At 36.2% G+C, this 14,037-nt stretch overlaps 1 protein-coding gene across 2 annotated transcripts in view; it reads right to left on the reverse strand.

Moving 5' to 3' along the window:
* fhit (fragile histidine triad diadenosine triphosphatase) overlaps positions 1-14,037 on the reverse strand; it is a 291,013-nt gene that overhangs the window by 106,624 nt on the left and 170,352 nt on the right. The gene's annotated exons all lie outside the window — the stretch shown is intronic.

The following is a 14,037-nucleotide window of genomic DNA, read 5'->3' on the forward strand; positions in this document are numbered from 1 at the left end:
CACAATTCTGCTAAAACTTGCTTGTTTTTGAAACTTAACTGCTTCCTCATACTTTCACCTAGAAACTCCATTCAAGCTTTAAAATGTTCTCAGATTATTGGGCTATTCCTGTGTGATTCAGCTTTTTCAGATCTTCTACCGTTTTCATTTTATACCTCTTTAAGTTTTGAGTTGCAAAATTGTGATTTTTCAGAAAATACATGCGTTGCTATGGTTGCTATGCAATTAACTCAGAGTGAGTGCTGGTCTGTTCTGAATTTTCTCTTCATGTCCGAACAACTTCTTGCTACTCGCTCAATTTACACTCAACCCCCACAAATTATACATCAAAACGTAGGTATTTTTGCTGGCTTTCAGACAATGTTACTGCCTTTATTGTGAGATTTACCGTTTTTTCGCAATTCACCTCGAAGTGACATATGCTCAGGTTACTCCCCATTCAAATTCTATAGGGAGGTTTTGAAATTCAGAGCTGAAATTCTGTAACAGGAGGCATTTTCAAATCGCCATATCTCTTGAACAAAGCAAAGTTAGGACATGAGGCTTGTGCCAATATATCTTCAGACACTGCTGACACTCACAGTGGAATCAGTTTTTACAATTATCTTACCGTTGAGCAATGAATTACGTTTGTTTGAGGGGTGGAAATCTGTCCTTCTCTCAGTTCTCACACTCTGAAAATGAAGCCGTTTCTTCTCTCGTCATATCTCCGCGACGGAGGTACAAAGAGCTATGAAAATCGCAGTCATAATACACCAAAGTCCGCTGATTCACCCAGTACAAGAATTATTCTGCTAGCCCTCCTAGTTTTTGAGTTACACGACGTTTTGTAACTCCAAAAAACGGCGCTTTTCGCCGCTCACCGCGATCTATTTTCTCACTGCTCATGCCTATGTTTTTCAGCCGCCCGCCCCCTTGCCAGGTGGCGCAATCAGTAATGACACGGCTCTGCAACTCAAAGGTCGTGGGTTCAATCCCACCTTGGTCAAAAAAAATTTTTTCACTAAAAATTGATACACTATCACAGACCTGTAATTTATATTGATCATTTATTACAATTTTGCAAAGTTTTATCATTTTAGCAGCTTTTCTAATATGGACCGAAATACATACAAGTACCCAGACAGCAGACAGAGGCAGTAACTCTGATTGGTGAATTTGAGCAGAAAACAGGTTGTTCTTTCATTTCATTTCTTTATTTATTTCACACATGGTTCATCGTGTTTCTTTTTCTACATACAGAATCTTCTGCCTCTTTTCAGCAGAAATTCTGCTCATTCACCTCTTTTCAGCGTAACGTTCTGCTTCTTTGCCACTTTTCTGCAGATATTCTGCTGATTCATCTCTTTTCTGCAAAATTTTCAGCCTTTTCACCTCTTATCAGCACAATAAATTTGTAGAAATATTTACAAGTACACAGCCTGATGAAGCAGACAGAAGCAGTACCTCTGATTAGTGAATTTGAGCAGAACCAGGTTGTTCTGCCTCTTTTCAGCAGAAATTGTGCTGATTCACCTCTTTTCAGCGCAATGTTCTGCTTCTTTGCATCTTTTCTGCAGAAATTCTGCTTATTTACCTCTTTTCTGCGAAATTTTCAGCGCTTTTATGTGTTATCAGGACAGTCCTCAGCAGCGTCTGCTCATTCCACCATAATTGTCAGTCTCTCCATCTCTTCCTTTGTCCGAGTGAGTTTGGCACAATGAGTATGGTTGATGCCTTGAACCCAGGAGGGCCAGGTTCAAATCCTGCTTAGGACAACATTTTTTTTCACAACCATACAACTTTTGCTACTTTTCAGCTTTTTCAGCTTTTCAGCAGACAGCTTCAGCGTTAAGGCATCCACACAGCATTTTCGCAGGAAATGCAATTTTTTCTAGTTATTCTTCATCTGCAAGTTGCTTCCGTACGTTTTTTGGCACTTAACTACTCCCTCAGTTTTCAGCCGATTTTCTCCGTTCAAACTCTAAACTGTTCTGCTATTTCTGCTAATTCCAGCTATGATTTTTGGTGTTTATTACTATTATACTTTTTAAAATATTACACTTTTTTCCTTTAATTTGTCCCATTGAAATGAATGGAAATCTTCAGAAATTCTGCTAAAACTTGCTTGTTTTTGAAACTTAACTACTTCCTCATACTTTCACCTAGAAACTCCATTCAAACTTTAAAATGTTCTCAGATTATTGGGCTATTCCTGTATGATTCAGCTTTTTCAGATCTTCTACCGTTTTAATCTTATACCTCTTTTAGTTTTCAGTTGCAAAATTGTGATTTTTCAGAAAATACATGCGTTGTTATGGTTGCTATGCAATTAACTTACAGTGTACACTCATCCATTCTGAATTTTCTCTTCATGTCTGAACAACTTCTTGCTACTCGCTCAATTTCCACACAACCCCCAAAAATTATACAACAAAACGTAGGTATTTTTGCTGGCTTTCAGAAAATGTCACTATCATTCTTGTGGGATTTACACATATTTTGCAAATCTCCTCAGAGCAACACAAAGACTCAAAACTCTCTATAGAAAGTCATAGGAGAGTTTGTTCAAAATCAGCGCTGGATTTCTCTAATGAGAGGCATTTTCAAATCGTCATATCTCCTTAACGAAACAAAGTTGAGACATGAGGCTTGTGCCAATATATCTTCAGACATCCCTGATGCTCACAATTCAAGAATTTTTTTCTCACCTATTACCATTTGGCCATGAATTGGGTTTGTTTGAGGGTAGGAAATTTGTCCCTCGCTCAGATCTCTTTAGATTTCAAACTCTGGAAATGAGGCATTTTTTTCTCTCGTCATATCTTTTTGATGGATTTCCACAGAGACCTGAAAATTCCTATGACTGTTCACCAAAGCCTGCTGTTTCTTACGGTGAAAGAACGATTTTGATGCTCCATATAGATTTAGAGTTACAAAACGTTGTTTGAGGGCAAGTCAAAGCAGTTTTGCTTTGCCTCTACTCAGTTATGGTGTATTACAAGTCATATATCTTCAATAATTTATATTCTATCGCTGAATTAAGAAGACCTGCAGATTCCCCCATCTCTTCTGAACAAAACGGTGTCAGAATGAGCGTTCTAGCTCCTACGGTTAGGAAATTATGGCCATTTGTTCGAGGGGAATCCTGAATGTGAGAAATACACTGCAGAAAACTTATACATGTCTCTGTGTCTGTGTGTGTAAGGGCTGATTACAGCAGGTGCAGCCAATTTAACTGACCTAGATATACCAAGCCCAGACTCTTAACAGCCACTGCTCCCTTTAGGCTCTGTGTATGTGTATGTTTGTGTGTCTGTATCAATATTTCTCCCATGTTAAAGTATTACTCCTCCATAATAGTATTTCTGTTGAATCAAAGTGGAGCAGTTTTTACAGTCATCTTACTGTTGAGCCATAAATTACGTTTGTTTGAGGGGTGGAAATCTGCCCTCCTCTCACTTTTCAAACTCTGAAAATGAAGCCGTTTCTTCTCTCGTCATATCTCCGCGACGGAGGTACAAAGAGCAATGAAAATCGCAGTCAAAGTACACCAAAGTCCGCTGATTCACCCAGTAGAAGAATGATGCTTCTATTCCACCTAGTTTTTGAGTTACATGTTGTTTTGTAACTCCAAAAATCGGCGTTTTAGCCTCGCATCGCGATCTAAATCTGACAGCTCATTTCCCTGTTGTCTCAGCCGTCGCTCTCTTTCCCAGTGGCGCAGTTGGTAATGACGCCGGTCGGCAGCACAAAGATCGCGGGTTCAATTCCACCTTGGTCCACGTTTTTTTTCCCTACAAATTAATACACTATCACAGACCAGTAATTCATATTCATCATTTATTACAATTCTGCAAACTTTTATGATTTTAGCAGCTTTTCTAATATGGACCTCAGATTCTTGTTAACACTCAATGGCACAAATACTGTTCCCTTTAGGCTCTGTATATATGTGTGTCTGTATCAATATTTCTCCCATGTTAAATTATTACTCCTCCATAATAGTTTTTGTGCTAAATCAAAGTACTTCTACTACATCTTAGTACTTCTGCTCAATCATAGTATTTCTGCTAAATCACAGTATTTTTGCCATATCATGGTATTTGTGCCAAAGCATTGTATTTCCACAAAATAACAGTATTTCTGCTATGTTATATTATTACTGCTCATAGTATTTCTGCCAAATCTTGGTATTTGTTCCAAAGCATAGCATTTCTGCCCACTCACAATATAACTGCAAAATAAAGGTTTTTGAGCCAAATCATAGTGTTTGTACTAAATCCTAGTAATTCTGCTCAATGATAGAATTTCTGCTATGCTGTAGTGCTTTTTGCTAGATTATAGAATTTCTGCTAAGTCAAAGTATTTCATGTAAATCATAGTATTTCTACCAAGTCCCAGTGTTTCTGCCAAATCATAAATCATAAATAATGTGGTGTGTTGGGGGAACAGCTAGTTCTCTCCCATCATGCCTTGGGACATGTGCTGCTGTTTAGATGTTCTTGTTTCATGGTTTATGGTCACGTTACTTTTAACTGTTGTCTTGAATGTTGTGTTTATACTACGGTACAGAGTCACTGACAGTTATTGTTTTATAGGAAGAATGAAGTACCATAAGTGAGTTCTGTTATGCTGTTATTGACCCTTGAAGCACATTGTGGCACAAGCAAGTGTGTTTAATTAAGAGCACTCCCTACCATCTTGGGGTGAAAAGACAAGCATAATCTCTCTCTGTCGGCTTCTTTGTAAGAATATACACTCTCCAAGACATGTGATTTATATTGATCATTTATTACAATTCTGAAAGTTTTATTATTTTAGCATCTTTTCTAATATGGACCGAAATACAATACAAGTACACAGCCTAATGAAGCAGACAGAGGCAGTAGCTCTGATTGGTGAATTTGAGCAGAACCAGGTTGTTCTGCCTCTTTTCAGCAGAAATTCTGCTCATTCACCTCTTTTCAGCGCAACGTTCTGCTTCTTTGCCTCTTTTCTGCAGAAATTCTGCTGATTCATCTCTTTTCTGCAAAATTTTCAGCCTTTTCACCTTTTTCAATGCTTTCATCTTTTTCAAATCATAGAGTTCAAATCAAAATATAGTATTTGTACCAAAGCATTGTATTTGTACGAAGTACGGTATTTCTGCCAAATCATAGAATTACTGCAATTTCATAGTATTTTGAGGAATCCCTTTTGTTATAGTATTACTTCTAAGTCATAGTATTTCTGCTTTGTCATAGTATTTGTACTGAAACATAGTATTTCTGCCAAATCATAGTATTACTGCTATTTCATAGTATTTGAGTGAAATTACAGTTTTTCTGCAAAAACATTGTATTTCTGCTACTGTATTACTGTATCCGCTGTATTACGTAGTGGCTAAGTAGGAGGCTGACTGTTACTAAGTGCATCAGTGTACATAGGTCATCTCTTGTGTTGGAGTGCCCTCTTGTGGCACCTTTTGGGTAGTGCCTTAGTAAACGTGAACACTGCAATGAAGTGGTATCAGACTGGTTTGTAGTGGAGGAATGTGTTGCCAGTTTCTTTCATCTTTAATCCATATTCATGTTGTAATGTAGTAACTTTTATGGCACAAATACCACAATATGGCAGAAATACTATGTTTTGGCACAAATACTTTGATTTGGTATACTTTAGCTTCTTCACCCCTTTTCAGCAAAATTTTCATTTTTTTCAGCACAAATTCAGCTTTTTTTGGCTGTTTTCAGAAAAAAAAAACTCTTTTCAGCAGAAACTCTGCTGATTCACCTCTTTTCAGTGCAACGTTCTGCTTCTTCCCCTCTTTTCACAACAATTCAGCTTCTTTGGCCCCCCTGCATATTTTTTCTCTCATCATATCTTTTGTTGGGACAAGAACTGCTTTGGCTCAGTGAGATGAGCAGCTGCTGTGATTGCTTCTCTTTGTCTTTTCTGCAGAAAGTATTACTCCTCCATAATAGTATTTCTGTTAAATCAAAGTACTTCTACTACATCTTAGTACTCCTGCTCAATCAAAGTACTTCTGCTAAATCATAGTATTTTTGCCAAATCATGGTATTTGTGCCAAGTTATAGTATTTGTGCCCAATTAAAATTTCTGTTATGTTATAGTATTACTATTAAGGCATAGTATGTCCGCCACATCATAGTATTCCTTCAAAAACATAGTATTACTGCAATTTCACAGTATTTGAACGAAATCGTAGTATTTGTGTTAAAACATACCATGTCTGCAAAATCACAGTAAATCTGTTATGTTATAGTATTAATACTAAGGCATAGTATTTCTACCAAATCATAGTATTTTTGCAGAAACATTGTACTACTGGTAAATCATAGTATTTCTACTAAATAATAGTATTTCTGCCAAATCATAGTATTTGTTTCAAATCATAGCATTCGAACCAAATCATAGAATCATAGTATTTGTGCCAAAACATTGTATTTGTACAAAGTCATAATATTTCTTCTAAATCATAGTATTTCACCCAAATCTCAGTAGTTGTGCTAAAACCCAGTATTATTGCCAAATCATAGTATTTGTACCCAAACATATCAGTTCAACTTGTTTAACTCTTCTCAACAGCCCAACACCTCTTCTTCACCCCGTTTCAGCAGAATTGTGAGTTTTTTCACCCCTTTTCAGCACAAATCCCAGCTTTTTCAGGTGTTTTCAACAGAAATCTCTTTTTTAGCAGACATTCTGCTGATTCACCGGTTTCAGTGCAACATTCTACTTCTTTACCTCTTTTCAGTAGAAATTCTGCTGATTCACCTATTTTAAGCAGAATTTTCAGCCTTTCACCTCTTATCAATACAAATCTCAGTATCTTCTGCTCATTTCAGAAGGAACCTTTTCACCTCTTTTCAGTACAAATTTGAACTTCTGTACCCCTTTAAAGCAAAATTTGGCCTTTTCACCTCTTTTCAGCAAAAGTTTCTGCTTCTTCACTTGTTTTCAGCATAATTTTTCAGTTTCTTTACTGCCATACAATCTTTGCAGCTTTTCAACTTTTTCAGTAATTTTCAGCAGACAGCTTCAGCGTTCCGGCATCCACACAGCATTTTCGCAGGAAATGCAAACTTTTTCTAGTTCTTTATTTTTGTGTGGATGCCTGAGGCATCCACACTATTGAGTTCCTGTTTCTCTTTATTCTTTATTCCACCATAATCTAGTTGCTACCCCGTTTTTTGGCACTTAACTACTCCCTCAGTTTTCAGCCGATTTTCTCAGTTCAAACTCTAAACTGTTCTGCTATTTCTGCTAATTCCAGCTATGACTTTTGGTGTTTATTACTATTATACTTTTTAAAATATTACACTTTTTTCCTTTAATTTGTCCCATTGAAATGAATGGAAAACTTCCACAATTCTGCTAAAACTTGCTTGGTTTTGAAACTTAACTGCTTCCTCATACTTTCACCTAGAAACTCCATTCAAACTTTAAAATGTTCTCAGATTATTGGGCTATTCCTGTGTGATTCAGCTTTTTCAGATCTTCTACCATTTTAATCTTATCTCTCTTTAAGTTTTCAGTTGCAGCTTTGTGATTTTTCAGAAAATACATGCGTTGCTATGGTTGCTATGCAATTAACTCAGAGTGTGTGCTGGTCTGTTCTGAATTTTCTCTTCATGTCTAAACAACTTCTTGCTACTCGCTCAATTTCCACTCAACCTCCACAAATTATACATCAAAACGTAGGTATTTTTGCTGGCTTTCAGACAATGTTACTATCTTTATTGTGAGATTTACCTTTTTTTTGCAATTTGCCTCGAAGTGACACATAGTCTGGTTACTTCCCATTCAAAGTGTATGGGGAGGTTTTGAAATTCAGAGCTGAAATTCTGTAACGGGAGGCATTTTGAAATCGCCATATCTCCTTAACAAAGCAAAGTTAGGACATGCGGCTTGTGCCAATTTATCTTCAGACACTGCTGACACTCACAGTGGAAGCAGTTTTTACATTCATCTTACCGTTGAGCCATAAATTACGTTTGTTTGAGGGGTGGAAATCTGTCCTCCTCTCAGTTCTCACACTCTGAAAATGAAGCCGTTTCTTCTCTCGTCATATCTCCGCGACGGAGGTACAAAGAGCTATGAAAATCGCAGTCAAAATACACCAAAGTCCGCTGATTCACCCAGTACAAGAATTATTCTGCTAGCCCTCCTAGTTTTTGAGTTACACGACGTTTTGTAACTCCAAAAAACGGCGCTTTTCGCCTCTCACCGCGATCTATTTCTGATTGCTGATCTATTTGTTTTTCAGCCGCCCGCCCCCTTCCCAGGTGGCGCAATCAGTAATGACACGGCTCTGCACCTCAGAGGTCGTGGGTTCAATCCCACGACCTCTGATTCAACATTTTTTTTTCATTACAAATTTAAACACTATCACAGACCAGTCATTTATATTGATCATTTATTACAATTCTGCAAAGTTTTATAATTTTAGCAGCTTTTCTAATATGGACCGAAATACATACAAGTACCCAGCCTAATGAAGCAGACAGAGGCAATAGCTCTGATTGGTGAATTTGAGCAGAATCAGGTTGTTCTTTCATTTCATTTCTTTATTTATTTCACACATGGTTCATCGTGTTTCTTTTTCTACATACAGAACCTTCTGCCTCTTTTCAGCACAAATTCTGCCTCTTTTCAGCAGAAATTCTGCTCATTCACCTCTTTTCAGCGCAACGTTCTGCTTCTTTGCCTCTTTTCATCAGAAATTCTGCTCATTCACCTCTTTTCAGCGCAACGTTCTGCTTCTTTGCCTCTTTTCTGCAGAAATTCTGCTGATTCATCTCTTTTCTGCTCATTTCAGCCTTTTCACCTTTTTCAATGCTTTCATCTTTTTCAAATCATAGAGTTAAAATCAAAATATAGTATTTTTACCAAAGCATTGTATTTGTACGGAGTACAGTATTTCTGCCAAATCATAGAATTACCGCAATTTCATAGTATTTTGAGGAATCCCTTTTGTTATAGTATTACTTCTAAGTCATAGTATTTCTGCTTTGTCATAGTATTTGTACTGAAACATTGTATTTCTGCCAAATCATAGTATTACTGCTATTTCATAGTATTTGAGTGAAATTACAGTGTTTCTGCAAAAACATTGTATTTCTGCTACTGTATTTCCGCTGTATTACGTAGTGGCAAAGTAGGAGGCTGACTGTTACTAAGTGCATCAGTGTACATAGGTCATCTCTTGTGTTGGAGTGCCCTCTTGTGGCGCCTTTTGGGTAGTGCCTTACTAAATGTGAAAATGTGAACACTGCAAAGAAGTGGTATCAGACTGGTTTGTAGTGGAGGAATTTGTTGCCAGTTTCTTTCATCTTTAATCCGTATTCATGTTGTAATGTAGTAGTACCACAATATGGCAGAAACACTATGTTTTGGCACAAATACTTTGATTTGGTATACTTTAGCTTCTTCACCCCTTTTCAGCACAAATTCCAGCTTTTTTGGCTGTTTTCAGAAAAAAAAACTCTTTTCAGCAGAAACTCTGCTGATTCATCTCTTTTCAGCGCAAGTTTCTGCTTCTTTGCCTCTTTTATGCAGAAATTCTGCTGATTCACCTCTTTTCTGCAAAATTTTCAGCCTTTTCACCTCTTATCAGCACAATTCTCAGCCGCTTCTGCTCATTCCACCATAATTGTCAGTCTTTCCATCTCTTTCCTTGTGAGAGTGAGTTTGGCACAGTGAGATAAGTCTCTGCCTTGAGCTCAGGAGGGCCAGGTTCGAACCGTCCTCAGGGAGGCATTTTTTTTTCACACCACCATAAACTTTTTGCAACTTTTCATCGTTTTCAGCTTTTCAGCAGACAGCTTTAGCGTTAAGGCATCCACACAGCATTTTCGCAGGAAATGCAAATTTTCTAGTTGTGTGGATGCCCTCAAGGGCTTCCACACTATTGAGTTCCTGTTTCTCTTTATTCTTTATACTTTATTCTAGTTGCTTCCGTACGTTTTTTGGACTTTAACTACTCTCTCAGTTTTCAGCCGATTTTTACCATTCAAACTCTATACTGTTCTGCTCTTTCTGGAGATGGGTGCTATATCTTTTGGTGTTTATTACTATTATACTTTTTAAAATATTACACTTTTTTCCTTTAATTTGTCCCATTGAAATGAATGGAAAACTTCCACAATTCTGGTAAAACTTGCTTGTTTTTGAAACTTAACTACTTTGTCATACTTTCACCTAGAAACTCCATTCAAACTTTAAAATGTTCTCAGATTATTGGGCTATTCATGAATGATTCAGCTTTTTCAGATCTTCTACCGTTTTAATCTTATACCTCTTTAAGTTTTCATTTGCAAAAATGTGATTTTTCAGAAAATACATGCGTTGCTATGGTTGCTATGCAATTAAGTCAGAGTGAGTGCTGGTCCGTTCTGAATTTTCTCTTCATGTCTAAACAACTTCTTGCTACTCACTCAATTTCCACTCAACTCCCACAAATTATACATCAAAACGTAGGTATTTTTGCTGGCTTTCACAAAATGTCACTATCATTCTTGTGGGATTTACACATTTTTTGCAAATCTCCTCAGAGCAACACAAAGTCTGAAAACTCTCCATACAAAGTCAATGGAGAGTTTGTTCAAAATCAGCGCTGGATTTCTCTAATGAGAGGCATTTTCAAATCGTCATATCTCCTTAACAAAACAGAGTTTAGACATGAGGCTTGTGCCAATATATCTTCAGACATCCCTGATGCTCACAATTCAAGAATTATTTCCTCACCTATTACCGTTTGGCCATGAATTACACTTGTTTGAGCATAGGAAATTTGTCCCTCGCTCAGATTTCTTCAGATTTCAAACTGTGGAAATGAGGCACTTTTTTCTCTCGTCATATCTTTTTGATGGATTTCCACAGAGACCTGAAAATTCCCATGACTGTTCACCAAAGCCTGCTGTTTCTTACGGTGAAAGAATGATTTTGATGCTCCATATAGATTTAGAGTTACAAAACATTGTTTGAGGGCAAGTCAAGGCAGTTTTGCTTTGCCTCTGCTCAGTTACAGTGTATTACAAGTCATATATCTTTAATAATTTATATTTTATCTCTGATTTATGAAGACCTGCAGATTCCCCCATCTCTTCTGAACAAAACGGTGTCAGAATGAGCGTTCTAGCCCCTACAGTTAGGAAATTATGGCCATTTGTTCGAGGGGAATCCTGAATGTGAGAAATACACTGCAGAAAACTCATACCTCTCTCTGTGTCTGTGTGTGTAAGTGCTGATTACAGCAGGTGCAGCTAATTTAGCTGACCTAGATATACCAAGCCCAGACTCTTAACAGCCACTGCTCCCTTTAGGCTCTGTGTTTGTGTGTCTGTATCAATATTTCTCCCATGTTACATATTACTCCTCCATAATAGTATTTGTGCTAAATCAAAGTACTTCTACTACATCTTAGTACTTCTGCTCAATCATAGTATTTCTGCTAAATCATAGTATTTTTGAAAAATCATGGTATTTGTGCCAAATCATGGTTTTAGGGCAGAACCATAATATTTATTTTATGTTATGAGATTACTACTAAGTGGAGGAATGTCTGTTATGTTATAGTTTATGTGCTGAATATAGTATATCTGCCAAATCATAGTATTTATCCTAAATCATAGTATTTATGCCAAATTACAGTATTTCTGCTAAAAAGCAGAAATAGTACCTTTTAGCAGAAATTTCTGTGAAAAGATATTATTTATGTTAAAACATAGTATTTCTGCTAAATCACAGTATTTCTGCCAAATCATAGTATTTGTACTTATTCATAGTACTTGTGCCAAATCATAGTATTTGTACCCAATCATAGTATTTCTGCAATATGATTGTATTTGTGGCAAATCATGGTATCTTTTTGCCAAATCATGGTATTTGTGCCAAATCATGTTATTTGTGCCCAGTTAAAATTTCTGTTATATTATGGTGTTACTACTAAGTCGTAGAATTTCTGTTATGTTATAGTATATCTGCTGATTATAGTATATGTGCCAAATAATAGTATTTATAGCAAATAATAGTATTACTGCCCAAACATTGTATTTCTTGTAGTATTTGTAGTAGTAGTTGTTGTAGTATTTGTGCAAAAACATAGAATTTCTGCAAAATCATAGTATATCTGTTATGTTATAGTATTACTACTAAGGCATAGTATTCCTACCAAATCATAGTATTCCAAATCATAGTATTACTGCAATTCCATAGTATTTGAACGAAATCATAGTATTTGTGCAAAAACATACTATGTCTGCAAAATCACATTATATCTGCTATGTTATAGTATTACTACTAAGGCATAGTATTTCTACCAAATCATAGTATTCCTTCAAAATCATAGTATCACTGCAATTTCATAGTATTTGAGCGAAATTGTAGTATTTGTACTAAATCATGGTACTTGTACCAAATCATAGTATTTTTTGCAAATCATATTATTTGAACCAAAACATTGTATTTGTACGAAGTCATAGTATTTCTTCTAAATCATAGTATTTCACCCAAATCTCAGTACTTGTGCTAAAACCCAGTATTATTGCGAAATCGTAGTATTTGTACTGAAACATAGTATTTGTGCCAATAAGAGTATTTGTACTAAATCATAGTACTTGTGCCAAATCATAGTATTTCTGCCATATTGTGCTAGTTGTGCAAAAACATAGACTGTCTGCAAAATCATAGTATATCTGTTATGTTATAGTATTACTACTGAGTCACAGTATTTCTGCCAATTCGTAGTATTTGTACTAAATCATACTACTCGTGCCAAATCATAGTATTCAAATCAAAATATAGTATTTGTATCAAAGCATGTATTTGTACGAAGAACAGTATTTCTGCCAAATCATAGAATTACTGCAATTTCATAGTATTTTGAGGAATCCCTTTTGTTATAGTATTACTTCTAAGTCATAGTATTTCTGCTTTGTCATAGTATTTGTACTGAAACATAGTATTTCTGCCAAATCATAGTATTACTGCTATTTCATAGTATTTGAGTGAAATTACAGTGTTTCTGCAAAAACATTGTATTTCTGCTAAATCATAGTATTTCTCTCATCTTAAAGTACTCAATTATTGTATTTGTGCCAAAGTTTAGTATTTCTGCCAAATGATATTATCTCTGCTAAATCATAGTGTCTGCCAAATCATAGTATTTGTGCCAAATTATGGGATTTTGCCAAAACATGGTACTTGTGCCAAATTATAGTATTTGTGCCCAATTAATATTTCTGTTATGTTACAGTATTACTACTAAGTCGTAGAATTTCTGTTATGTTCTGCCAAATCATAGTATTATGGCTATTTCAAAGTATTTGAGTGAAATTACAGTGTTTCTGCAAAAACATTGTATTTCTGCTAAATCACAGTATTTCTGTTATCTTAAAGTACTTGCACTCAATTATAGTATTTGTGCCAAAGTTTAGTATTTCTGCCAAATCATATTATCTCTGCTAAATCATAGTGTCTGCCAAATCATAATATTTGTGCCTAAGCGCAGCATTTGTACCAAAACATAGTATTGCTGCTATATCATAGTATTTGTCCTAAAGCATAGTATTTCAACAAAATCACAGTATTTCTGCTATGTTATAGTATTTGTGCTTGTAGAAAAACCTGTGTTAGTGTGAGCTACATTACCAAGCAGCCTCTGAGCAGTGAGGGAATTCATGGGACTTCTGAGCTAGATGGTCTTCCTTCGTTCCTGGGCTAACGATTGAGGAGAGAGCTGCTGGGAAGGGGAGCAAATAGCCCATCCTGTATTTGTTGGGGATGGTGTGTGTCACATAAACGTGAGTTAATGTTCCATGCTTAAGATGTTTACCCTGCTACTTGTGTGTATTGGTTTTAGTTACCTTTAGCGTATGTGCTAGTTAGCGATAGCTATGGCAGCCCAGTTATTTGATTGTTTTGGGCTTGTTCCTGCTTTGTTTGTTCCCCCTGCAAATTTATGTCAATTTGTACACTGTAATATCGCTGTATTACGTAGTGGCTAAGTAGGAGGCTGACTGTTACTAAGTGCATCAGTGTACATAGGTCATC

This window comes from Pelmatolapia mariae, linkage group LG5, assembly GCF_036321145.2.
Source record: "Pelmatolapia mariae isolate MD_Pm_ZW linkage group LG5, Pm_UMD_F_2, whole genome shotgun sequence".
Lineage (NCBI taxonomy): Eukaryota > Metazoa > Chordata > Actinopteri > Cichliformes > Cichlidae > Pelmatolapia > Pelmatolapia mariae.